The 25,430-nt window shown below is 47.9% G+C and overlaps 1 protein-coding gene across 9 annotated transcripts in view; it reads left to right on the top strand.

Annotated features, from left to right (window-relative positions):
* Window positions 1-25,430, top strand: part of EHBP1 (EH domain binding protein 1) — a 709,442-nt gene that overhangs the window by 177,963 nt on the left and 506,049 nt on the right. For 7 of the 9 annotated variants that reach the window (XM_088026509.1, XM_088026513.1, XM_088026508.1 and 4 more), the window contains 3 exons: window positions 3,460-3,709; window positions 7,516-7,659; window positions 7,959-8,022. The gene's annotated coding sequence lies outside the window, so the exon portion shown is untranslated. The remainder of the gene's footprint in view (window positions 1-3,459; window positions 3,710-7,515; window positions 7,660-7,958; window positions 8,023-25,430) is intronic. The other 2 variants (XM_088026510.1, XM_088026514.1) reach the window with 2 other exon arrangements.

The following is a 25,430-nucleotide window of genomic DNA, read 5'->3' as shown; positions in this document are numbered from 1 at the left end:
AGGCAGACTCCCTGCGGAGCAGAGAGCCCAATGTGGGGCTCTATCCCAGGACCCTGAGATCATGACCCAAGCTGAAGGCAGATGCTTACCCGACTGGGCCACCCAGGCATCCCAAGAGAGAAAATTTTATACAGACAAGAACTAAGGCTTGTTACTTGATAGAAAAGACCAGAATTTGGATAAGAAACTAAATTAATGAATTCGACCATCTACGATACAGTTTTGTAACTAAATTGTCTAATTGTACTCTCTTCAAAAACTAATATTTCTCTACCACAATCTCTGGATTGTGTTTTCTTTTCTTCCCTTCCAAAACATTCCTAGAAGAGACACTGTGAACATCATATACATTTTCTGGTTACACTTAAGATCTCAAGCAATGAGTGTGCCTGGTTCTCTGTCTTACCAGCTAAGGACCCTCATCAAGGATGCTCTAGGAACCCACAAGGTAGAGGAAAGAGGCCCCTTTCTTGAAGGTATGGGTGGATCTCTTGGCTGCTGGTGGCAGTCCGTATTTACTATGCTTGCAAGATTAGGCATGATTCAGCCAGGGTTGAGTAAATAGGAAAAGTCCCCTGGTGCTAGTCCATGTCATTTCCCATGGAGATCAGGCCCCTTCTTAGTCTTCATCATGGAAAATTTATGCTTGCCTCCCAGTCCAAGGAAGTGTTGACTATTAGTTCATCTACTTATGTCCTATTTTATTACACTCCCACTGTGGATCAGGCATTGTCCTGGGTACTCGGGGTTCAATAGTGAACCTAAAAGACTAATTTCTTCCCAGTGGGCTTTATTTACACCCTAGCCAGGAGACAAGCAAGAAAACTATAGAGTAGATTAGTTATTAAGTTGATATGTTCTATTGAGAAATGCTGTTATTATAGTAGTTTAAAGGTGGTAAGGGAAAGCCTTGTTGAGAAGACACCTGAGAGAGAGAGCCAAGCAGCTAGCCAGCAGGGTGAGGAGGCCTCCAGATGGTGTTGAGGCCCCGAGGCAGGGCTGTGCCTGATGTGTTCAAGGAACAGCATGAGACCAGCAAGAGTGGGAAAAGGCAGAAGATGAGTCTTTGGAATAGTCTGGAGGATAGTACGGCAGAAGGGACCAGAGAGTGAGACTAACAAGAGTAGTCTATTCTTCTATTTTTAGATGTGAACAAGTGTGAAATTGGCCTGGAGTTCTGTGATAATGGAGCAGAATGTGTGAACAGATTTGGCTCTTACTAATGTTGCTGCCAAAAGGAGTATGAAGACCATACCCCATGCAGCCTGACATGCTGTGTGTGCACACTCCTCACAAAGGCATTGGATGCCCAGATGCCCTCTCGTTTGTATGCCTTTGAGCTGCTGGGATCTCCTGTGAGATCTGTACCATCTTCAGGTCAGGGCTGAGCTCTCAATCTGATGCCTCCAGCCACAAACACCAAAGCACACATTCCCTGAAGGGAACCAAGTCCAGAAACTGTTCTAGAACTTTGAACACCGTATAAAACCATTTACTCTAAGAATCTTCATTGTACTGATTTTTCTTTTGCAAACTTTAGCTTTGGAGCACTTCCATAAGGATGCCATTCCTGACTCTGATCAAAGTAGGTGTGTAGAATTTACCTCGAACATCTGGTTGTTTCCCCAAGGCTCTGTCTGTCATGCCCTTGCTTTTGGACATTTTCTTACCAAAGATGAAATTGGGGGAGACTTGCATGGGTTTGAGTGAGCTTCTTCTGAGCAGGTTTGGCATAGAGCAGTTGATAATGAACTAGCTGATGCCCTTAGCTTTTTAAAGGAATTATTGCTGGTGATGGTAATTCATTTGGTACAGTTACCTGTGAAATAATATAAATTGCCTGGTGCCACCACAGTCAGATCAATAGACAAGATTTCTCTTTCTCATCTTGCTGTGTGATCTTGGTCCTCATGTCTTGAACACCCCTATGAAACAAAGGGTTCAACTAGACATCAAAGGTTTTGTCTAGCTCTTTGAATATTAGATGTTGAAATTCCAGCAAAGATGCTATTGGACTCTAAGGGCAGGTGGGAGACCTTGCAATGCTGTTTGCATAGTTCTTTGGGTTTTTATGGGTGTGTGTTTCTTAGTTTTTATATTTCAAAGGAGGATTGAGTTTGGCACAAAATACAGGCTCAGTATGTATTAACTGAATATCTTATGACTAGGAATCTACTTGTGACCAACAATATGTAATTTTTCCATGTTTTTCCACTTCCTGCACCCTCTAAGTGTCCAGATAAGACAATGTTTTAGTCGTTTGGTCTGCTCTTACAGAATACTATAGATTGGGTGGCTTATAGATAACAGAAACTGTTCTGGAGGCTGGAAGTCCAAGATCAAGCCTCCAACAAATTCGGTGTCTGGTGAGAATCTGCTTCCTGGTTCTTAAATGGCCATCTTCTTGCTCTGTCTTCACACGGTAGAAGGGGGCAAGGGTGTTCCTTGGGCCTCTTTTATAAGGATAGTAATCCCATTCATGAGAGCTCAACCCTCAAGACCTAATCACCTCCCAAAGTTTCCACCTCCTAATACCATCACCTAGAGGGTTAGGATGTCAATATATGAATTTGGAGAGGACATAAACATTCAGTCCATTGCCGGCAGTGACAAGAGTTAAGCTGAAATAAGTTCTGTGAGGCAGCCATCTTGAAGTTTCAGAAATCTTGCGTCTGTGGATTTTGCTCTAAAGATAGTTTCTAGATGGTATGCAAACTAGTTATAGTTCTTTGGATCTATAGTAAGTTACATGATGATAGAATACATTTTGGAATACAACTGGCTCTTGTGCTTGGTGAATGGTCTCAAATTTAACAGTTTCTGTCTTTTTTTTTTTTTTAAAGATTTTATTTATTTGACAGAGAGACACAGTGAGAGAGGGAACACAAGCAGGGGGAGTGGGAGAGGGAGAAGCAGGCTCTCCACCAAGCAGGGAGTCTGATGCGGGGCTCCATCCCAGGACCCTGGCATCATGACCTGAGCCAAACGCAAACGCTTAACAACTGAGCCACCCAGGCGCCCCTAACGGTTTGTCTTTTTAAAAATAGACAAAATTAATTTCTGATATACCCAAGATGGAGGACTTTTAGTCATTAGCTCATAGGCAATTTAGAATCCACATTGTAAAACGATGTGGGACATTTTTCAAAGTTAACCCCGTGTGTGTGAATAGGGGTTCTTGAGGGAGCTATACAGCCAAAGTTGGTAACAAGTATTTACATTATCAGGTTCGTTCATTTTGTTCCAAGTCTGGCTTTGGCTTTGATAAAATATTAGCTGTCAGTTCATTTGTTTATTCTCTCAAAAAACAAGTACCTACTAATGTGCCAGGCAATATGCTAGGGATAGGGGATAAGAGTATATAAATCTCTGAAGGTGCTTTTGAGAGTCCCTTAGGTAATGGAATATAAGCCTGTCATTTGGTTCTCTTTTTTAAAAAAATATTTCTTTGTATTTCAGGAGTTGAGTTATCCTTAAATTACCTGGACCTCCTGGCTGGAGTTGCTGTGTTCACTGCAGTCTTGCTCAGGTTGGCTAGTGGCCTCATTGTGGCTCTTGACTAGAACCTACATTAAGAAGGAAAATTCTCTGGGTCAGAATGTGGCACCACAGGAGTGCCTGCCTATAGCACCTGCTTTTGACCTGATGGACCTCTGCAGACACCTTCCCTTCAACCCCTCCCATGCCAAGATTCCAGATGGTGCTCAAGGCAAGAATGTTCCTCAAAACAGGGAACTGCAGGTGTGGGTGGAGCAATCAGAGAGGCTCTGGGGTAGCTGCTACCTCTAGAAAGGAGGGTGGGAGGAGAATTGTCCTTTGGAGGTAAAAACCTCACTGTGCCATCAAATCACACACTCGTGAATTTAGGAAGAATTGCCTTGAATCTGATCCTGCCTGTCACTTCTGTTCCCTATGATTCCACTGTGTTGGGGTTCCTGACTCTCCCTGGGTAGAAGGCATGTGTGTGGTGGTGGGGGGGAGGGTCTTGCCTCAGGACTCAGCCTATAATCCCAGCAAAGGGCTGAGGTAGACTTCTGATGACGCAGACACTTCAGGTGATGAGTGTGGTCCACAGGAGGTGTCCAGCAGAGCAGGAAGCTCATGGTACCAACTTACAAAGTTGAATGAGTTTATCAATGGACAGACTAGGGAACTGTTAACATGGTCTAGAAAAGTCAGCCTCAGCACTTTTCTCCCTTTTTAGGGAGAAACTACCCTAAAAGTAGAGGGTAAGGACTCTTGATTCTTTTTCCTTCATACTTGATTGTATTTTATTGGATTAGGAATTTGTTGTTATGGAGACATTCTGCCTTCTGTTCTATTTCGACCACCATGTGTGCCAGGTTGATATTAGAGCCCTATAGCTTGACCTCAAATAAAAAAAGAACTCTTTTGTATATTAAAAGAAATACAACTCTGGATTATATTTTTTAAATCTACCACTAGTGTTTGGCTCTTAATCTTTTAAAAATTAGGTGGTCACCATTTGTTTTAAAGGTTCCCAGACCACAGAGCACCTGGGTGGCTCAGTCGGTTAAGCGTCTGCCTTCGGCTCAGGTCATGATCCCAGGGTCCTGGGATTGAGTCCCACGTCGGGCTCCTTGCTAAGTGGGGAGTCTGCTTCTCCCTCTCCCTCTGCTCCTCCCCCTGCCTGTGCTCTCTCTCTTTCTGTCAAATAAATAAATAAAATCTTAAAAAAAAAAAAAAAAGGTTTCCAGACCTAATTCCAGTGCTGGAGTTCCCCATACACAACACAAAGCAATTCTCAGGCACCCTAGGGTATCAGAGAATCGGGTGAATTCTGGCACTACCTATCTGGAGATGCCATCAGATTCCATAGGTTCAGTCCTACAGACTGTCCCCCACCCCCCAGGCTGTGACCTGTGCTTCTGACCAACTGGCTACAGATTGGAGCTTCCAGTGACCTCCTTCTTGGGTTTGATTAATTTGCTAGAACTGCTCACAGAACTCAGGGAAATGTCTTATTTACATTTGCCAGTTTATTGAAGGATGTGATAAAGAATACAAATCAACAGCCAGATGAAGAGTTACATAGAGCCAGGCCCTGAACAAAGGAACTTCTGTCCTCATGGGGCTTGGGGCCTGGCTTGGTGGCATGTGGGAGCATTCTGGTTTCCCAAGTGTGGAAGTTCTCCAAAAAGGACCAAAAGCTGTCCCCTTAGATTTTTATAGATGCTCCATCACACCGTCATAATTGACGAGGTCATTGGGCTTTGGCTGATTCAACCTCCAGCCCCTTTTCCTTCCTGGGAGTGGTGGGGAGAGTGGGGATGGGAGGTAGGATGGATAGTTCCAACTCCCTAATCACATCGTTCGTCCTCCTGGCAACCAACCCCTGCCCTGGGGTGGGGTCTGAAATTTACCTCATTAATAACAAGACTCCCATTTTACCTTTATGTCCCTGAAGCATTTTCAGGAACTGTGGATGAAGACCAAATACACCTGAGAGATGTATTTTGGTCATCTGAATGACAAAAATGTATTACTTATAAGTCATTATATTGTACATTCCTCAGCTCCTTTGTCTATACTTGGCATTTTGTGGGGGAGACATTGGAGAGGATGCAAGAAGTCTTAAATATGGTTCCTGCCCTCACTACACTTGCTTTTGCTTGTCAGCTGCACGGAGCTCGGGAGGAGCTGGGCAGGATGAGGGGCGGGGACCTTCTGAGAGGAGGAAGGTCTCCACTGCTCCAGCTGGACTTACCTGGCTATGCGGGTGGGCTGCAGCAGGTTCTAGGCCTGCCTTGTAGAAAGTTGAGGCATGAGAGCCGGGGTACTGTTGCATGAATTGGGCTACGTAAGGCAGATGCTGGCTTCCACATGGGGCCCCAGCCAAGGTGGGAGATGAAAATATGCAGCTTTGTTCTCATTCTGCCCCAGAGTGTAAAGGAAGGCACCGGTACAGCCGGGGCACCTGCTGGTGGAGCAGGGCACTGCCAACTGGGGATGACCCGAAGGAGTGCTGGCCGTTGTCACTTGGCCTTCTGTCACACTCTAGGTTTTGAAATCTTTTTTTTTTATGAGCCCCTTTTAAAATGCAAATACTCCTAAGAGGTTTGAACCCTCATCAACCTATGTACTTGGGGCTGCATCTTCTTTTTTAGTAAGTTTTACTGAGGTATAATTTACATACTCTAAAATTCACCTATATTAACTGAGCTAGGCAACCGTCATCACAATCCAATTTTACAACACACTCATCGCCCCAAAAAGATCCCTTCTGCATATATTGTAGTCATTCTCCCTTTCCACCTTCAGTCCCAGGCAACCATTAACCTTTCCAATTCTGTGGGTTTACCTTTTGAGATTTCATATAAATGGATTTGTATAATTTGTGGTCCTTTGTGTCTGCTTTCACTTAGTATTTTTGAGGTTCATCCATATTGTAGCAGGTCAGTAATCTACCTTTTTATTGCTGAATAATATTTCATTGTATTTACCACATTTTCATTCACTGTTGGTGAACATGAGTCATTTACAGGTTTGACTATTATGAATAATGCAGCTGTGAACATTTGCATACATGTCTTTGAACATAAATGTTCACTTACCTTTTTTTTTTTTAAGATTTTATTTATTTATTTATTTGACAGAAAGCACAAGTAGGCAGATCAGGCAGAGGCAGAGGGAGAGGGAGAAGCAGGCTCCCTGCTGAGCAGGGAGCCCAAGGCGGGGCTCAATCCCAGGACCCTGCGATCCTGACCTGAGCCAAAGGCAGCCACTTACCCAGCTGAGCCACCCAGGTGCCCCACCTTTTTTTTTTTTTCTAAGAGAGGGAGAGCACACAGGAGCCTGGGGGGGGGTGCAGAGAGAGGGAGAGAGAGAGACTCTTAGGCAAGTTCCATGCCCAACATGAGCCCGATGTGGGGCTCGATCCCATGACCATGAGATCATGACCTGAGCAGAAACCAAAAGAATTGGATGTTGAGTGGAAGCAACTGAGCCACCTAGGCACCCCATAAATGTTCACTTATCTTGGATAGATTCCTGGGAGTGAAATTACTGGGTCATATGGTAATTTTTGTTTAATTTTAAAAAATCTGGCCAATTATTTTCCGAAGTGGTCACACCATTTTGCCATCCCACCAGCAATGTATGAGGATTCCAGTTTTCCCACATCCTTGCCAAAGCTTGTTAGTGTCTTCTATTATCGCCACCCTAGTGGGTGTGAAGTGGTATCTCATTGTGGTTTTAACGATTCCTGCCCTTCCTAATGCTACGGATAGAGCATCTTTTCGTGTGCTTGTTAGTCATTCATTCCTTTTCTGTGGTGAAATGTCTCTTTGGCCGTTGCTTCTTAAAATCCCAAGAGAGGGAGATTATAAATTTCCCCGGGGGTAGAGTAGGGGTCTTTGTTTTTTTAACTGCCTTATCTCAACTGCCGAACACTAGAGTTGAGAGTAGAAGACCATGTGCTAGTTTCTGACAGCCGCTGTAACCAGTTATTACAAACCTCCTGGTTTAAAACAACACACGTTTATTCTCTTACAGTTCTGGAAATCAGAAGTCTGAAATCAATTTCACCGGGTCAAAATCAAGGTATCAACAGAGCCTCCAGGGGAGCATCCATTTACTTGCCTTTTCCAGTTTTTAGAGCTGCATTCTTTGGCCTCTGGCCCCTTACCCATCTTCAAAGTAAGCAGTAGCCTCTTACATCCCCTCCCTCCTCCCTGTTCCTTTGTAAATACCGTTTTCTTTCTCTTCTGTAGTAAAATCTCCCTCTCTCTCCTTGTAAGGACGCTTGTGATTACATTTAAGACTCACCTGAATAATCCAGGATTATCTCCCCATCTCAACCCCCTTAATTTAATCACACTTGCAAAATCCCTTTTGCCATTTAAAGTAACATTCACAGGTTCCAAGGATTAGGACCTGGATATCTTTAGGGGCCGGTATTCAGCCCCTCACAGTCAGTAACCACCACTGCTTCACAGGCGCATGCCCTGGAGTTGGCGGCTCCCGAGGAAGACCTGACCAGGGAAGCCTTTGGAAGCGCAGGTAGGCCCTGGAGGGATATCAGAACTATTGATATGACAGACCCCTTGCTTTTTTCTTCTTACTCATCTCCTTCTAGAACTTTTGAAGAGTTGACAGCATTTTAGAGATGAGAAGGGCTGAGGCAGCCAGCACTGCTACTGGAGGGTGTGGGGGACAGAATTCGAACTCAGGGCTTCTGATGCCCGGGTCCTGTCCCCCAGCCCTCCAGGCGGGGTGGTGGGGCTGTGGCCAGCCGGACAGCTCAGCCCCTCCCAGGTCACCGGGGCAGTCAGGGCGGTAGCCGCGCTGCGTCCTCGCGTGCGGCCAGCAGGGGGCAGCATCCCCCGCGCAAACGGTCGCCAAACTGCCGACGCGGAGAGATGGGACTCCGCGCTCCTCGGCGTTTCTTTCCAACCACCTTCGGTTCTGTTCGCGTCGCTGCGTCGCCCTCTGAGCCGCACGGCCCTCTGTGTCGCTGGCCCGCCTGGCTTCTAACCCTAGAGAAGGCAGAGAACCGTTTGGGGGCGTGGCAGCCAGTGAGTGGCCGGCGGAGGGTTGCGAAGGAAGGGGCTTCCTCCCCACCTGGGCCCGGAGGAAGGGCGCCCCTGCCTGGAGGCTGGGGAAGGGAGGGTGTGCGCCTGGGTGTGGTGGTGCCGCGGGGAACAAAGGCGGGAGGGTCCGAGGCGTCAGTGTGCCCCGAAAGCTCCGAGAAGGACGTCCTGATAGCTAGCTACGGGCTGTTAGATTTCTCACCGAGCACATCAGATTCCCGGCCAGTGTGGTTCCGAAGTCCCGATGGTTCCAGGTGGCAGAACTGCCATCTCTTATTGCCTGTCTCTTCTGCTGTAGCTGTCCTCTGGGCTGCGAAGTGGTAGCTCGCTGTGGTTTTAATGAGATAGGTGGGGGTGTGGATGGGCTGCCAGGATGCCCAGGGCTGAGCTAGTCCAGTGGGAACTTCTTAGCCCCGGGGCGCAGTAGGAGGTTACTGTAAGCTTTTGCTGCTAGGCTCTGAGCCAAGCTTGTGATTAAGGCCTTAATCTTATTGGCCTCTCTCCCACTTATTTGTGGCCTTACCTGAGGGGTTGCTCCCCAGCAGCCTCTGGCTGATCAGGGCTTTGCCACTGCTAAGGAGCTAAGACCTTCATTTCTTGCACCAGCATTTTCCCTCTGGCTTATTTCTTTAACCTCTGCGAAGACAGATTAGAGCCCAGATCTTGTGTCAGAAAAAGACCTGGATGTTAGATCTGACTTCGGTGCTTGCTAGTGTGAGAGGATGGGGAAGTTTCCTCACCCCTTTCTGTCTCTGTCTTCTCCTCTGTTAAATGCGGATGCTAACAGAACTTACTGCATAGGGCTATTGTGAGGAATCAGTTAGTACTTGTTGGATGCTAAGGTTAGAACTCAGGGTTTTTAAAACCCCATCTCTTGGTCTGGGCATCCCAGGAGGGCATCCAGGCTGGCTGATAGGTGAAGTTAATTATGTGTATGGAGGCCTGGTGAGCACACGCTGTAGGATAGGAAATATAGCCTGGCCAAGCTGATGGAGCAATATGTAGCAGGGTAGGCCCGCATGGGATAAGACCATCATGCTTTGGTGCAGCTCAGAGATCCTCCATCTCCAGGAGTTCACCCTGCTCATGAGGGTGCAACCTCAGTTATTGCAGGAACCAGAGCACCTGGGTTCAGTCCCAGCCCAAGATGGACCAGCTGTGTGGCCTTGGGCAAGTGACTTCACCTCTGTGGGGATTGGTTTCCTCATCTGCAGAATGGGTATAACCTAACCTCCTGTCTTGACACATCATAAAGATCAAGAGGTAATGTGTGTGCTGCTGCTAAACCAGCCATGTGGCCCTCAGCAGCCTGGCACAGATGATGAACACTTGGATTGTGATACTAAGGCCAGAAGATGTTTAGAGTAGAAAACCCAGGATAAGTTGGGCCTTTTGGAGAGGTTTTTCCAACTGCTGGTCAACATGCTCATGTCTGCAGCAAACTCGGGTCCAGGATGGTGCTGTTAGTGTTCCTGGAATATTTGTGAGCATGATCGCTGACCCAAAGGGTCCCTTTCAAGAGGCATCTTCAGACACTGCCAACATAGAATCCTGCAGAGTTTGAGGAGAAACCAAGTTCTGGTTTTGAAGTAAACTTAAACTTAGTTTTTAAGGAAAATGCACAACCTGTTATGAATAAAGCTGCTATGAACATTCATGTACAACTTTGTACAACTTCACTTCTCTCAGATGAATATCTAGGGGTATAACTTTGAAGCCCTGTAGACTTTCTGATTGAAAATTGTGAGCTAGTTGAAGCTTTGTTTCCCTCATGAGAGAGGTCTCAATCAGATGTGACAGTAGGGAGAATGCCCCAGGTATCCTTGGGAGTCATTGGGTGGTTTTTGTGAATAATGACCTATCTATGTGTTGGGGGATGGGAGCTAGGGCACACTGGCTCTTTAGGACATCTACAGCTGTGGAGAGACAGGGCCTCGGCATGACCCCTCAGCAGCCCCTTATTGTATATCACTGAAATTTGTATCACTTTGGGCTTCAGGGGCTTTGGGAACTTCCTTGTTGTTCCCATTGGTTGAAGGTAAGTTACTCAGAATTTAAAAGCCTTCTCCTGCAGATTGCCCTTGGGTCATAGACACGTGGCATTCAGGCTGTGCCCATGTTTCTGCTTCCTGACTAGTTCTCTTGACCAAGTCACTATGTGGAATAAAAACATTCTCACTGAGTTCATTTTCCAGCCCTGTCACAACGAGAGACTTCTGTAAGCAGTCAACCAGGGCTAACACTTCATTTCCACAAACAATGCCAGAACTGCTTTACACACTAACAGGCCTACAAAACAAACTGTACTGCTTAATTGAATTTTCATGTGGTCTGCATAAACTCCTAACCAGAGGGGAGAAGAGAATGTTCACAGTCAGCCCCAATGTCACTGTAACATTATTTTAAAAATGTCATCTTGCCATAAACATTTTTGAGTACTAGATTTTTTAATTTTTATTTATTTTTTTGATAAGCCTTTTCCATATGGGCTGCAGCTGCCCCTCTCCAGTCTCATTGACTCTAGGCACTCCCACTAGCTTACAGTACTCTGTGTCCCTAAGCCTCCCTCGCTGCTGGGGGCCACCTCACACCCAGATGTGAATAGGTTTTGCCTTCCACCAGCACTGCTACATCAAGGTTCTTAATTGTCTCTGTCTTTTGTGGGAGAAATGAGTCCTTAGAGTCAAAGGACACTCCCTTATTCTTAGGTCATTCTTCCAACATAATTATAAGCGGTGTGTGCAATTGTGTGACTTTGTGTGTCTTTTTCTATTTTATTTTATTTTTTTAAAGATTTAGCTTAGAGCTAGAGAGCTTGAACAAGTGGGGGAAGGGACAGAGGAAGAGAATCTCCCTGCTGAGTGCAGGGCCCTATCTCACCACCCATGAGATCATGACCTGAGCTGAAACCAAGAGAGTCAGACGCTTAACCGACTGAGCCACCCAGGCATCTCTGCCTCGTTCAATTCTATTTTCAATTTGCTAAACACCTGCTAAGGCTCTCTGGGGGGGGGGAGGGAAATGGGACAGTCCCTACTTCCAGCTGGTGTTGGAGATGGGCACTAAAATGACTAGCCAAGTTGTAGAAGAGGAAGCAGGTAATTATGGCTGGGGGTGTACAGACAGCTTTATAAAGGAAGAAACCCTTGAAAGATGGAGGTTTGAGGGCAGACTGAGATTCAAAGCTATCCATTGGTGAGTATGTGATTTCCCACAAAGGAACTGGGTCTTGGGGTCTCTGGCTAGCCCCTCGGACTCCTGCAGACCTATAGGTCTCCTCAACTTGTTGATTTCCTGGAGTCTGCAAAAACACAAAGGGTATTCAGGGCTCAGGCCCTGAACTCTGCTCTCTGGTGTACAAATATGTTCAAATGAGCTTTGGTCTGGCTGGGATTTGACGTGGCCAGGGAAGGGGGCAGATGGAGGTGAGCGTGACCTCTGACACCTGAAGAAACAGCAGAGTGTGCCCTCATCTGGAGATTCTGCCACTTCAGCAACCCCAAGCTTGACCGCAGGTGCTGGTTCCCTGGAGGCAGGTGGCCTGCTTGGGCACCCTGCCTAGTCAGTGGGAGAAGCCCAGCCTCTTCTGCTGGCCTATCCTACACTAACAGGCAGGGAGCACCTGGAAAATGTGGCTCCTCTCTACTTGGCCCAAGAAACCTGGCTTGCTCAGGGAAATGCTGTCACGGAACCCAGAGGTGACCAAGTGCACTGTTAGTTGAGGTGGGGCCCAGGTCTGAAAATGGCCCACAGTTCCTTGGAGGTACTTGTTTCAAGGCATGTTCCTGAGTCTACTTCCAGGCCCTCTGTACCCCATCTCTGGGTTGGGCCTGAGATCTATTTTTACAATTTCTCTGGGTGATTCAGATGGAAAACCTCTGAGCCCACCCTCCTTTGGCATCCAGTGAGTGGACTAAAGTCTGACAGGTGAAGGGATTGGAATAGACGTTCTGGCTGAGCTAGGAAGAGACCCCAAGACCATTCCTAGTCCAGTGCCTGTCACCACACTCAACACCATTGTTTTTCGCCTCCACTGTCTTCTCACTGTGAAGACCTGGGGTCCAGGTCCTGGGCATTTGGCCTGGGTAGCCAGGTCAGTGGGCTGGCAGTTGCTGTAAGAGCAAAGAACCCAGGAGTTGGAAACTGGAAGTCTGAAACTGGCTCCCGAAGGCTATTTCTGTGTTTTCAGCCTGTAGTTTCCTTATGAACTATCCCGTCTGCCATTCAGCCCCAGTCCTCCCGCGAGTCCAGCTCCCTGCCCTCAGTCCTGGCCCCGGCTGTACGTGCATGCACATCTTCATAATCACCTGCCACCGTGCTGCGGTCTGCCTTCAGCCCCCTGCATCAAAAAGTGAACAAAGATGGGGCACCTGGGTGGCTCAGTTGGTTAAGCATCCAACTCTTGATTTCAGCTCAGATCATGATCTCAGGGTCGTGAGATCGAGCCCTGCATTGGCCTCCGTGCTCAGCAAGGAGTCTACTTGTCCCTCTCCCTCCCCCACTGCCCCTTCCCAGCCTCAAATAAATAAATAAATAAATGATAAAATTCTTTTAAAAAGTGAACAAAGATAAATGAAGAATATGTTGGCACAGGGAAGGCCCTGAAATTGGTATTATAAGACCTGAGTTGCAGCTCTGTGTGAACTTAAGCAAGTCCCTGACCTTCTCCCCAGCCTGTACAAGACATCATTTAGTACGTTTGTCCCTCTGGCTTCTTCTTAGTTACTCCACCCACCGCCCAGAAAAGATAAGACAGACAAACCAACCCCTCCCACTGCACAAAGGGGACCCTGGTTTTGCTCACAATTGTATTCCCAGTAGCTCACACTGGTGCCACATAGGTGATCAGTAAATATTTGTTGTATTATGGACAAATGTGGACTTAGAGTCACAGTGTTGTCCTCTGTCAAGGGGGTAAAACAGGGACCCTCATGAAATACAAAATCCCCTTTAGACTCACATCACAGTAATAGCTGCTGCAGGCAAAAATCCATGGGTGGGTATAAACCCCGTGATCAAGAATCAGAGGAGAAAAGGGATGTTTGCATAGTCTTGAAGTGTCTCCCCCAAAGGACTTATAAATTGTGAAGAGAGAAAGAGGAACTCTACCATGGAGGAACCTGACACATACCAACTTCATCAAGGGCTCAAGGTTAACGTGACCAGGAAGTTGACAAATCGGCATCATGAACCCCCTGGTATGGTGCTCTGAGAAGGACACAGCATCGCTTCTGGGGTATTCTTGCCACAAGCACATACCTCAACCATGCATGAGAAAAACATCAGATCAACCCAGATTAAGAGACTTTTACATAATAGCTAAACAGCACCCATCAAAAAAGGCAAGGTCACAGAAGACGATGAAAGATTAAGGAATTGTTTACAGATTGGATAACAAGAAGACCCAACAACTAAATTTGGGATCCTTGACCAAAAAGAGGGCATTAGGGAGAAAAAAATATAATTGTACTATGGTTGTATAAGATGTTAACATTAGCAGAAGCTAGGTGAGGGGTACACAGAGCTCTGTGTACTATTTTTGCAACTTTTCTGTAAGTCTAAGGTTTGCTTTTTTTTTTTTTTAAGTGACTGAGGGTCTTCTGAGGAATAAATAAGATGATGCATAGATGGTGCTTAGCACTGTTGGCACAATGCTCAAAAAGTTTTAACCTCTATTATTGTTGTTTGGTTTGACAAGTACTAAGGATGGCAGGTAGAGAAAAGGGCAATCCACTTTTCAAAGCAGGAGGATTAGCCTGAGCAGAGACCTAAAGGTACAGGGAACATTTGGGAGACATACGCAGACCAGACCGACCAAAGTAGAAGGCTTAAAAATTTTTTTTCTTTTTTTCCCAATAGCAAAGTACTGGGAAATGAGACAGGAAAAGCCTCAAATGCCAAACTGGAGAACCAACTTCAGCTACAGAAAAGGCAGTAAGAGGTACCTATGTAACGAAGTAGCAGAGTAACTTGGAAGTTCCTGCATTTCAGAAAGGCCCACCCTCTCCCCTGTGGAGCTAATCGGTCATTAACAAAGGACGAAGGGTCCAACAGAGAGGGGGAAACCTTCTGAGGAGTTTGCTAAGTCTAGAATGTAAAGGTCTGTACCAGTGCGGAGAGTGAAGGAAGATCAGTTTGGGTGGCAGAGGGTGGGAGGCCCAGGGGGCTGCAGTTGGTCTTCTGGAATGAGGGGGGCAGTGAAAGCACGTAGAACCTCTCAGGGGCCCCAGGAAGCTGCACATCCTGAGGGGAAATCCAAACTGAGCTTGTTTGCTGCTGCTTGGTCCCGGATACCGAAAGGCAGCAGGGAAAGAAAGGATGCTGGGAAGCCATCCAGGAACATTCAGTGTCTGCTGGGAAGTCAAACCCAATGCAATAGGAATGTGACTTGCTGTGTTCAGAGAGGTGGGAGGCCTGGCAGCTTGGCCACACGAGGAGACTGAAAACGAGGCCCCAGTTCACGCTCACTGTAACAGGTGCGCGGGATCAGTCCTGCCTAGAACTTCCCGAGGCACCTGGAGGGGCAGCACCCCCATCCTCCCTGAGCTGGCATAGGTGGTCCTGGAGCCCTCAGGAAGCAGCCAGTTTGAGGGCTCAGTATTTGAGGCAGAGTGAGCTAACTAGAGGTAACAGCCTAACAGGGGCTCCCTATTCTAAGTACAATCGAGGGCCTTTGTTCAAGGCCCTCCCGTCTTGTCCCGAAAGGAAGGGCTCCAGCAGTGCGCAGTTAAAGCAAATGGGATCTGAATGTGACTTGCTATGTCTGGTTGAAGGTGTGGGTGGCTCAGGGGCTCAGCTGCATGTGGGGACCATGGAGAGCATCTACTAGTGCTCTTGATCCTGGATGCACACTAGAATCACCTGGGGACTCCTTTTAAAAACTCCAAGCCAGGGCCTCAGCCCCTAGATGTTCCAGTTTAATAGATTCTAGGTGAGAATCAGGAATAGGTAGTTTTCGGACACTAGTAGTTTCATTTTTCTTTTTACTCAGAAAAACAGTCCAGTAAACAGAATAATCTCCCCTCTCCATTAGCCCCTCGTCCCACTTAAACAATGTACAAGTCTTGGCCAGTTTTGGGATAGCACTCCACCCGCTGACTACCCCCCACACCCGGCTCCGTGGGTTACTTGGAAGCAATCTCGGAAATCACAAGCTCATGATCATAGTATCCCCAGGTAGTTCCCATGTGCAGATAGAGTTGAGACCCATGGACCTAGTCCAAGGCCTTCATTTGTACAGATAAGCAAACTGAACTGTGGCCCACAGAGGAGAAAGGACTTAGAAAAGTCCCACAAAAGGTCCCTTCCCACTTTAACATTCTATGGATGCATGAACTTGGACACACCATAGAGACTTCTGGAGTATTCTTGTCAAAACACTTCTGAGAAGCCTCACCCTGGTGCCAAGCCAAGGACTCCCAAAGGCAGAACGGGCCTCTGCCCCAGATGCCAACTGATGTTCTTCTGGTTCCTGGCAGAGTTCTGTCTCACTTTGCTCTGCTTAGTCTCATTGCGAGGCTGCTCGTTAATGGCCTCTTAAGCTCTCAGCCCTGTGGTTGAAATTCAGTGGTTCTCTTTTCTGCCTGCAGGACCAGGTGGGGCTGTGATGACTCAGGGCTGGGAGAGTGGGGGAGTTTCTGGCCCACTGGGTTCCCCCAGCTCTGGAGGCACAGAGGCCGTGTGTCCCCGGAGCCTCTCACTCCCCCAAGGGCCAGGCGGCAGGGCCTTGGGCAGCCAGCGAGTTTCACTGGGGCCTGGTGACAGGAGTGTTTGCCTGCTGCTGGGCTTTCACATGCCATGTCTGCTGTCTTTTCTAGTCAGAGAGCAGGTTCTCAGTGTGAAAACAGGTGTTTATGACTTGGGACCTCTTTGAGAGGAACCGAATTCTCAGCACCATGGTGGTCGGCTGGGTCTGGCTCTGAAGGCTAGGGTCACAGGTGTTTAACTGCAGCCTCAGAGCTGGGGACACCTGGGCCTGCAGCGGCTTTGGTCAATGTGTAAGGGCTAGAGTTATTTCCTTCCCTGCCATTAAGACAGTTCCTTTCCACTTCATCCCCGGCCAGGATGGATCCCAGTTCTGGTGTTCTTCCATGTGATTCTGTGAAGACAGCCGGCCCCACTACCTCCCTGCTCTTAAAGAAGCTGCTGCGGGGGCTGAGGCTGCATGGGGTGGAGGTGATGGGTGTGTCAGCACATTCACACCAGCTCCTGCCCTGCTGGGGTTTCCGGGACGGACGAAAGAACCCTTCAGATGGAAGAATCATTTGACACTTAATCGAAAGCCCAAAGGACCGTCACTTGTCACCTAAAAAAACCAGTGGCTTTCCTTAGAACTACAAGTGGGGCCCTGACTTAGGCTGTTCCTGGGTCTGTCACCACCATGTTTAATCTCTAGATTGCTGGGTAGAGCTGGTGGGTAGGTGTGTGTGGGTGTTGGGGTGGACGGTTGTCAGAGTGCAGACTGTTCATCCCAGACACCCCTGTGAACATGGGAGAGCTAAAGAGTAAAATCTGGGGCAACTGGGTGGCTCAGCCGTTAAGCGTCTGCCTTCGGCTCAGGTCATGATCCCAGGGTCCTGGGATCGAGCCCCGCATCGGGCTCCCTGCTCTGCGGGAAGCCTGCTTCTCCCTCTCCCACTCCCCCTGCTTGTGTTCCCTCTCTCGCTGTGTCTCTCTGCCAAATAAATAAATAAAATCTTAAAAGAGTAACATCTTCCGGCCCAGCTGATGAGGCAGAACAGGCACGTACACACAGGAGAGATCCAGAGAAGCTCCTAGTCCTGTGTGCCAGCAAATCTGACCTCAAGGACGGAACTCACTGCCAGAGAGCCGGACAAAGGGGCCATCAGACGCGGGAGGGGACGTGCGGAGGGAGGCCAGGGGAGTCTGACAGAGCAAACAGGACAGGAGGCAACCTAGGAGCCCCACACCCCATCCCTGGATGTGGACCATGGGGGGCAGCCGGAGCAGGCAGCCATCTCTTTTACCTTTGTCAAGGCAGCCCTGGAGGGCCAAGCCAAAGAACACCTTTATTGTTCCAGAAAATGTACAAATGCACTTTGTCATGTCAGGCACACTTAATTTATAATTTGCATATGCTATAAGGCAACTTTTATTTATTTATTTTTTAAGATTTTATTTGAGAGAGAGAGAGAGAGAGAAAGCACCGGGGGGGAGGGGCAGAGGCAGAGGGAGAAGCAGGAAGAGTATACTCAAGGCACTGAGTATGCTCATTGTGAAAACAGGTGTTTGTGACTTGGGACCTCTTTGAGAGGAACCGAATTCTCAGCACCATGGTGGTCAGCTGGGTCTGGCTCTGAAGGCTTGGGGTTGCAGGTGTTTAACCACAGCCTCAGAGCTGGGGACACCTGGGCTTGTAGTGGCTTTGGTCAATGTGTAAGGGCTGAGCAGGGAGCCCGATGAGGGGCTCGATCCCAGGACCCTGAGATCATGAGCTGAGTGGAAGGCTGACACTTAACCAACTGAGCCACCCAGGCGCCCCCAGGCAACTTTTAATATACAAGAGTGAACTTCTGTAAATTGGCTAGTGGCATATTCCAGCCTCAGGTTAGGCCCTGTAGAAGTGGTTGGGCTTGTAGAGACTGCTAAGCTCTTCTTCCCTCAAAATGGGCCCAGAGTTGGGTGATGTGGTGAGCAAGGCTGGGAGGTCACCTGGCCCTGTCCCACATGTGATCTGGGGAAGTGAGAACTTTGCTAGGGCTTTTATCTTCATTATCAAACTGCATGGGCTAATTTAGCTTCTTGCTTAGGTCCTTTTCAGTTCATTCCTTCCTTCCCTCCGTCTCTCCCTCCTTCCTACCCACCTTTCTCCCTTCCTTCCTTCTTTCCTTTCCTTTTTCTTTCTTTCTCTAAAAATCCAGAGATTGAATTGCTCTGAAATATGGAAATATTCAATGGTGTTGCCAAATTAGGATTTCTTCTCATTTTCAGAGCTCTTTCTAAGGAATTTTACTTCAAGAAAACAAAAATTAAAGGTGATGGTTATTCAGTCTGCCTGTTGCCTATTGCCAGGTGATGGGAGGCAAATCACTTTTGGAGACTCTCCAGCTGTTCTGCTGAGTGTAGTTGAGGTCAGGGAGACAGAAGGAAGTGGTACATTCCTGGCTCCTGAGAATAAGAAAATGCACAAGGAGGCCCAGGTGGATTTTCTGTTGGCTGACACTTCATGGTCTCTGGGAAGAGGCGGTGTCTGTTGCCCTAGAAGCAGGCTGTCTCCTGGCTGTCAGCCACCCAGCCCCCCTGGGTCCTGCTGACTGGCGGCAAGTCTGTCTGAAGGTGTCCTATTTCTTTCCTGTCCCCTGCCCTTGAGAAAGCCCATCCCTAGCCCATCCCTAGGACCTCTGCCTTTGTATCCTGATGTTCTCAGTGCCTTGAGTGTACTCTTCCAGAGTGTGTCTTCTCCTTTCCCTCCCTGGTCCCTAAAACAAGGTCACCTTGTGGGTGGCTCCTTCTCCCTGGTCTCTGAGCTCTAGGAAGATGCCCCTAGAGTGGGTTTATTTCCCTTTGGCACAATTAGTTCTTATTAGTCACATTCTCTCACCACACTGACCACCTCTGGGTGGGGGAACACCTTTTCTCTCTACTCTGAGCACTTCCTTCCCTGCTTCTCTACCCCCAGGATTTCATTCCAAGGCCCAGAGATCTCTCTTCCAGCTTACCAGATTCTGGAGCTTGCTCTGGAGAGATGGGCATTTAAATTGCCGCAAAGGCATCAACCAAATCTTCAATGAGGTTCTGACTTGAATCCTGAAATCTGAGTGTTCCCATGCAGAGTCCTCACTTCCTGCTTCCTAAATTACCCCGCCTGCTCTGGCTGCCCTTAGAGGGATAACCACTCCCCCCACCCCCCCGCCCCGGGCAGACTCTGGCCCATAGCCTGTGGGTCGCAAGTGAGGCTGTGTCTGTGGAGGAACATTTTCATGGGCACAGCGGCCTTTGGCTGGGTGACAACCAGGCCGACCCATCTTGGCCAGAGGCCCAGCCCACAGGGTCCTCAGTGACTTCACCGTGGCTGGCCCACCATTGGGGGGCCGGTCCACTTGAGCTTCCTGCACAGTTCCACTAATCCTTCCCACACATTGTGCTCTCCTGGCAAGACCACAGCCCCTCACAAGGAGCTGTCCCAGAAGTTTCCTCGGGAGGAAAATTCCATTTTCTTCATTATCGCTTATTCCCCACAAATGGCTCATGGGCAAAAGAGACCAGGATAATGTGATTTTTCTCTGAGGAAGAACACAGCAACCAAGACCCGTATTTAAGTAAACCTCTCCCGTCTTGAGGGCTTCTTACCATGACCTGTCTTGAGAATAGCAACTTTGGAGCAAGCAAAAGCTGTTTGTAAACCCTGAGATGGAGGTCCACTTCCGGAAGCTGAAAGCTACTGCTTCTCAAGGAGGCCCTACCATGGCAATGTGGGTGTGAGTCCAGAGCAACGGAGAACAAACTCAGCCTCTTAAGATGCAGGGTCTGGGCTGTAGGGTCCCATGCAGAGCAGTCCTGTGACCTTGGGCTTGCCCAAGGGCAATCACCAAGTCATCAGCCTTTATTGGGCTCTAAATGCATGCAAAGCAGTTGGCTATAAGGGTAGAGAAGCTAAAGTGTCTTGTCCACTTCCTTGGAAGCTTGGAGGCCAGTTGTGGAAATAAGACCAATGCAGAGATAGGTGGAGAACTACCAACTGACTCAGTGACCTTGCACAATGCTCTGAATCTCCCAGGGACTCATTTAAATCCATCTATAAGTTGGGGATAATGTTAGTGAAAGCCACGGCTGGACCAACCAGATGATGTTCACAGGAGTTCAAGAAAGGACATGTGCTTGTGGGCTGGAGTCATTAGAAAAGGCTTCCTAGGTTGGGAGCTCCTTGCAGGTAGGTCCTATGAGTTTCATCTTCATAGCCCCATCCCTAGCCTACTCCCTGAAATTCAATAGGTGTTCAATAAAGGCACCCTGAATGAATGGCGAGAAGAGAGGGAGGAGTTAGGGCTGAGTGTTGAAAGACTGTAAGATTGTCATGTGCCCAGGAGAAGGGAGGGCCTTTCAGACAAGGGACAGGCTGAGCCTGGATGCCCAGGCAGGAATATGATGTGCATGGTGGGCCAGGGCTGGTCGGCTTTGCTGTTGGTTGTCAGTTTCTGCACAGCAAAGCATTTAACGTCTGGACTCTCCTCCAAGGGTTGCTGACTGCAGTAGGTCTATGGTGTTTCATTCCATCTGGCAGAAGGACTCTTGGCCCCATTAATATGCCTGTATCTGTATCAGAGCAGAGCAAGGACTCAGACAGAGAAAGGAGGACCCTGGCTAGAATGGGGGGCCAGCCCTCAGCCCCAGGAGCAATAGTGTTAAAGCAAAACTTGATGGGGTTTCAGCTTTCACAGCAGGTAGCTCAGAATACAGATATTTTGTTCAGACAAGTTGGGGGGAGTTTAGAGTTCTTTATGGAAAGTCGGTTAGCTCACTTATTACTCAGCCAGTGTTTTCAAGGATAGCACAGACTTAATGCTAATGTAGAAGCATTTTCCAACAAAGGCTCTAAAATGCCAGAGGGACCTCAGAGATGCCACAGACAGCTCCTTTTACAGTAAAAGAAGGGTGGCCATGGAGGACGAGCCTTGGGGCTTTCCGTGCAGCCTAGAATTATAGCCTCTTCATGGCTCACGTCTGTTTTATTACTGCAGACTCTAGGCTCAGCATTATTATGGTGCACTGCTGAGGAAATAAAACTGAGGGAGAAAGGATGTCTATTTATTGACTTTGGCTGGTATCTGTCCTGTCTGCCTCCCAGTAAAGCTATTTGGGCTTATTCTAAACCTCAGGGAGTAGACAAAGACTAGGACTGGAAGTTCTCCTAATTGTCACTCTACAATCCCAACTGACCAAAATCCAAGGCAGGTGTTAACTCGCCTAGTCCAGATGAAGATGTCCAAGATTAACAAGGCTGGGTAGGGGGCTCCCTTTAGTGTTATTTCTGGTCTCAGGGACATTAGGTAACATGAGTAGAAAATTGCTTTTGGGTTCTCCCAGATTCTAATGTGTCACTCAACCAGTGCCTAGAACTATGTTAGGCTTAGGTGGGAGATAAAGAAATTGCACAAGACAGAATTGCTTGCCTCAACAAGCCCACAGAGGTTTGAGAGATCAAAACGAGCACATACAAAGAAATTAGAAATGGACTATATCGGTGGCAATTAAAGGAAACCTTTTTAGAACTTGGCCCTGGCTGGCCTTTTTGGGAGGCATAGGCCAGAAACCCAGGAGTGGCTGGGGTTAGAAGTTCCCAGGGAGACCAGAACTGCCTCTAACAATAAGAACCAACCCAAAGATGGGAAAACTTTGGGGCATAGGACTCACATTAATCAGGTGACCTCTCTCCCTTCCATTAACATAATATTAAATAAGAGCCAGTATTTGTTATGTCTCAGGTACTGTGCTAATTGCTTTAACAAAAGTGGGTCACTGTTTTTATCCCTATTTTATGGATGAGAAAACTGAGATACTGGGAGGATCTAGCCACACAGCTGGAACTCAGGGTAACTGACTCCAGAGTGAGTCTCCTGATTGTGTGCTCAGCTGCTGTCTGTGGGGCTGAGCTGAGGATCTGGCCAGGATTTTGGAGCCCAGGACATAGTGGAGACTGTAGCAGAGATGGTAGACAGCCTGTAATCCTGGAGGTTCTGGAGGGATGCCCACAATACAGAACCAGGGAAGGCGATCATGTGAGAGAACGCACACCCAAGGCCTCATGGCAGCAGAGCCAACACTATGCCCTCCCCCACCACCACTCAAACTACTTTCCTATTGGTTAGACACCATGGTGAGCAGGTGGGCAGACCACAGCCACCCAGGTTTTCACATAGTCCCAGGAATACCAAGACTGAGGTATAGGGGCAGAGCATATATCAGCAAGGTAGATGTTGGCAGAATGAATTACCTGGTTACTTCCAGAAAGGAACACAGAGGGATGCTGGACAGTGTGATATGGACTCTGCCTGCTTTAGAAATGTCCAGAAGAGAGAGGGGGAGGTAGGACTTCCTGGAGTTGCCTAGCCATGAGCCAACCATTGCAGAAGGACCAGAAGTAAGAGGGGCTGGGTAGGAGCCTCCCAAACAGGAGATGAGCAGGACCCTGGCAGGTCTCCAGGGCTCTGCAGGAAGCCAAAGTGGCCACACTAAGGATTGGTGGGGGCCAGTGTGGTGGGATGGGGAGGTCTTCACTGTTAGCTTCTAGAAGGCCTGCCTGTCAGCCTGTCAGGCTTTGAGAGTCCTCAGAATGCCTGAGTAGAAAGCTGCAGTGTTCTCCACAAAGCTACCACTCCTCGCTTTACCCTCTTCATGTAAGACTGAAGGAGAGAGGGAGAATATATCTTGGTTTTCCTTCTGTAAGAGACAAAAAGCTCCAAAATAGTTAATTTTTGTAATCCAGTCCCTTTGATGGGAATTGTGTGCACAGGGATATTTAAGTGAGTTCTGTATCTAGGCTGAGAATAGCTCCATTTCTCTGCAGTCACAGCATTCTGGGTCCACAGGCTTGCAAATAGTCTCCCAAAGCCAGCCTACAAACTGCTCTCCCACCCACTCGGAAGCTGCTCCTCTCTCTAGAACAAATAACACTATGTCTTTCTTCAGGCCATGAAAGCATGGTAACATTCCCACATAAAATATCAGAAGCTGGGGACCTTTGTTGTATTAAACAGGAGGCAGCAAATTCAGGAACTGAATAATGAGCACCTACTATATGGCAGATCCTTAAGGAATATAAACAGGAATAATACTCCATGCCTGCCTTCAAGAGGCTCAGGGACCCAGGAAACCCATGATAAAAGGCAGTCCGTGGCACCCTGGGGTCTAGTAGGGTGACTGACTCTCCCAGTTTTAGCACCCAAAGATCCACATCTAGGGAACACTTCCCTAAACCCGTGCCCCCAGTCCCTGTCAAATCAGGATGGTTGGTCACCCTAGCAGGGGGCTGTGCCTGTTGGAATGACTTGTCCCTTCATCTCATTCCTTGCCTCCAGCCCTACCCCTATAAACAGCTTTCTGAAATGAGCTCACATTTAATTTACAATAATAATGGAAACAACACAACAGTCTATCCTTTATAGTAGTTATTGAAGGAGATTAGGATATGCCACCTCAAAATACACCATTTTGGAATAAGGATTATTTTGAGCTAAAAGCAATTGAGAAGCAATAGATGCAGGAAGAATTCTTTGCCCTCACCTTATCTACCTAAAAGTGGGGCATAAATTTCCCTTTGTGAAGGTGGCATGGATTTCCCTTTGGAAGTTGTACTCCTCTCCCATACCAGGAAAGAAAAACAACTCTTATCCCTGGAGTCAGCACCAAGATGAGTCTGCATTAACAAGCCTTACTAAAATGACCCTGTCTTACATTCATTTTCCCCCCATATCTTTCCTAGTCACTTCCCCATAATTGATTGCCCCTTAAAGCCCAAACCCTCTTTACCTTTGTTAAGAAGGGCATATAAACTCTGAGTCTAACTGCTTCTTTGAGTTGGACTTCTTTTATGTGAGTTACCATGCATGTAAAATATGAATAGACTTGTATTCCTTTTCTCCTGTTAATCTTTTGACAGTTAAATTTGCAGTCCCTCAGTTACTGAACCCAAGAGGGTAGAGGAAAAGTTTTTCCTTCCCAAAATTCTCAACCCGGGCTTGCTCATTAGAATCACTAGAGAAGCTTTTAAAACAGATCAGGGCCCAGCTCCCTCCCCAGGACAAGTGAATCAGACTCTCCCCCAGGTGGTTTCAAATGTACAGCCAGGGCAGAGAAACATTGCCCAGGGTTTAAGATGCCAGGGGGAGGCAGCAGGAAGGGGGCCATTGAATCCTGGTGTATTTCCCAGAGTGGTTTCCACTTCAGGGCCAGATCAGAGTCACTCATGGATAATGGGCATGAGACCCTGCAGGTCCTATTCCAGATGCTTACTCTCTAGGGACCCATTGGTGGGAAGCAGAACAGCAGGTGAGGCAGGCCCATACAGTGGGGCTCAGTGCATCTTTCTGGAGGGATGTCCTCCTCTTGGGACTGAAACCCAAGATGCTCCCCCCACCCCTACCAAACACACACACTTGCAGCCCCTGCCTTGCTTCAAGAAGTCTCTCTGAGGCAGTTTTCCAAGCTGCTACTCCTTGGCGTTTCTGGTTTTCCCATTTGTCACCTCTGTGAGAGAAATTAACAGTTTTGCCAGACCCCATATAAACAGGAAGGCAAGCTGTTAACAAGAGCCTCCTGCCCCGCTGCCAAGCCCAGAGCTCATGGTTTCCTTCCTCAGAGCCTGTCAATTGTGAGGAGGAGAAAGGAGAAGAATGAGCTCTCTTTGGGCACTGTGTGGGCTCTCTTGCGGCCACGTGAATGCCAGTGTCGGTGCTCGCGGACAGCTGGGTCTGCAGCTGGCTGGTTTGGTCTGTTTTTTGAGGGATGGCCAGGGACAGCCACTGATTAAACTGGGAACAAAGCAAGACCGTAGTCATGGCTGTGCACACCGGTGCCGCTGAACAGCAGAGAACAATTAATTGCCATATTGTGGAATGTGTAGATGGGGGCAGGGAGGCAGTTGGAAAATGTAAGAATGTACAGGAAAATGTCAAGCAAGTGCTTGTGTTCGTTAGAAGCTAAGAGACAGAGAGAGAGCGCGCCAGATCTCCACGTGTTCTCAGGATCTACCACGGTGTGGAGGGCCCTGGTCACTACCTGTACACCCCACAGCTTTCCCAACTAGGGGGGTCCGACACACTGCAAATGGGGGACACTGTGCCAAGCAAGATAGGGAGCCTGTTGTCCTTTGGGATGGCAATTTTATCCATGTACCTGAGTATATGGTATAAGAATACCCAC

Source organism: Eumetopias jubatus, unplaced genomic scaffold (assembly GCF_037043125.1).
Source record: "Eumetopias jubatus isolate StellerSeaLion01/CBP00866 unplaced genomic scaffold, mEumJub1_p1.0 scaffold_9, whole genome shotgun sequence".
In the NCBI taxonomy this organism is placed as follows: domain Eukaryota; kingdom Metazoa; phylum Chordata; class Mammalia; order Carnivora; family Otariidae; genus Eumetopias; species Eumetopias jubatus.
Note: the sequence above shows the minus strand (reverse complement) of the source record. Positions and strands in the feature narration are given on the sequence as shown.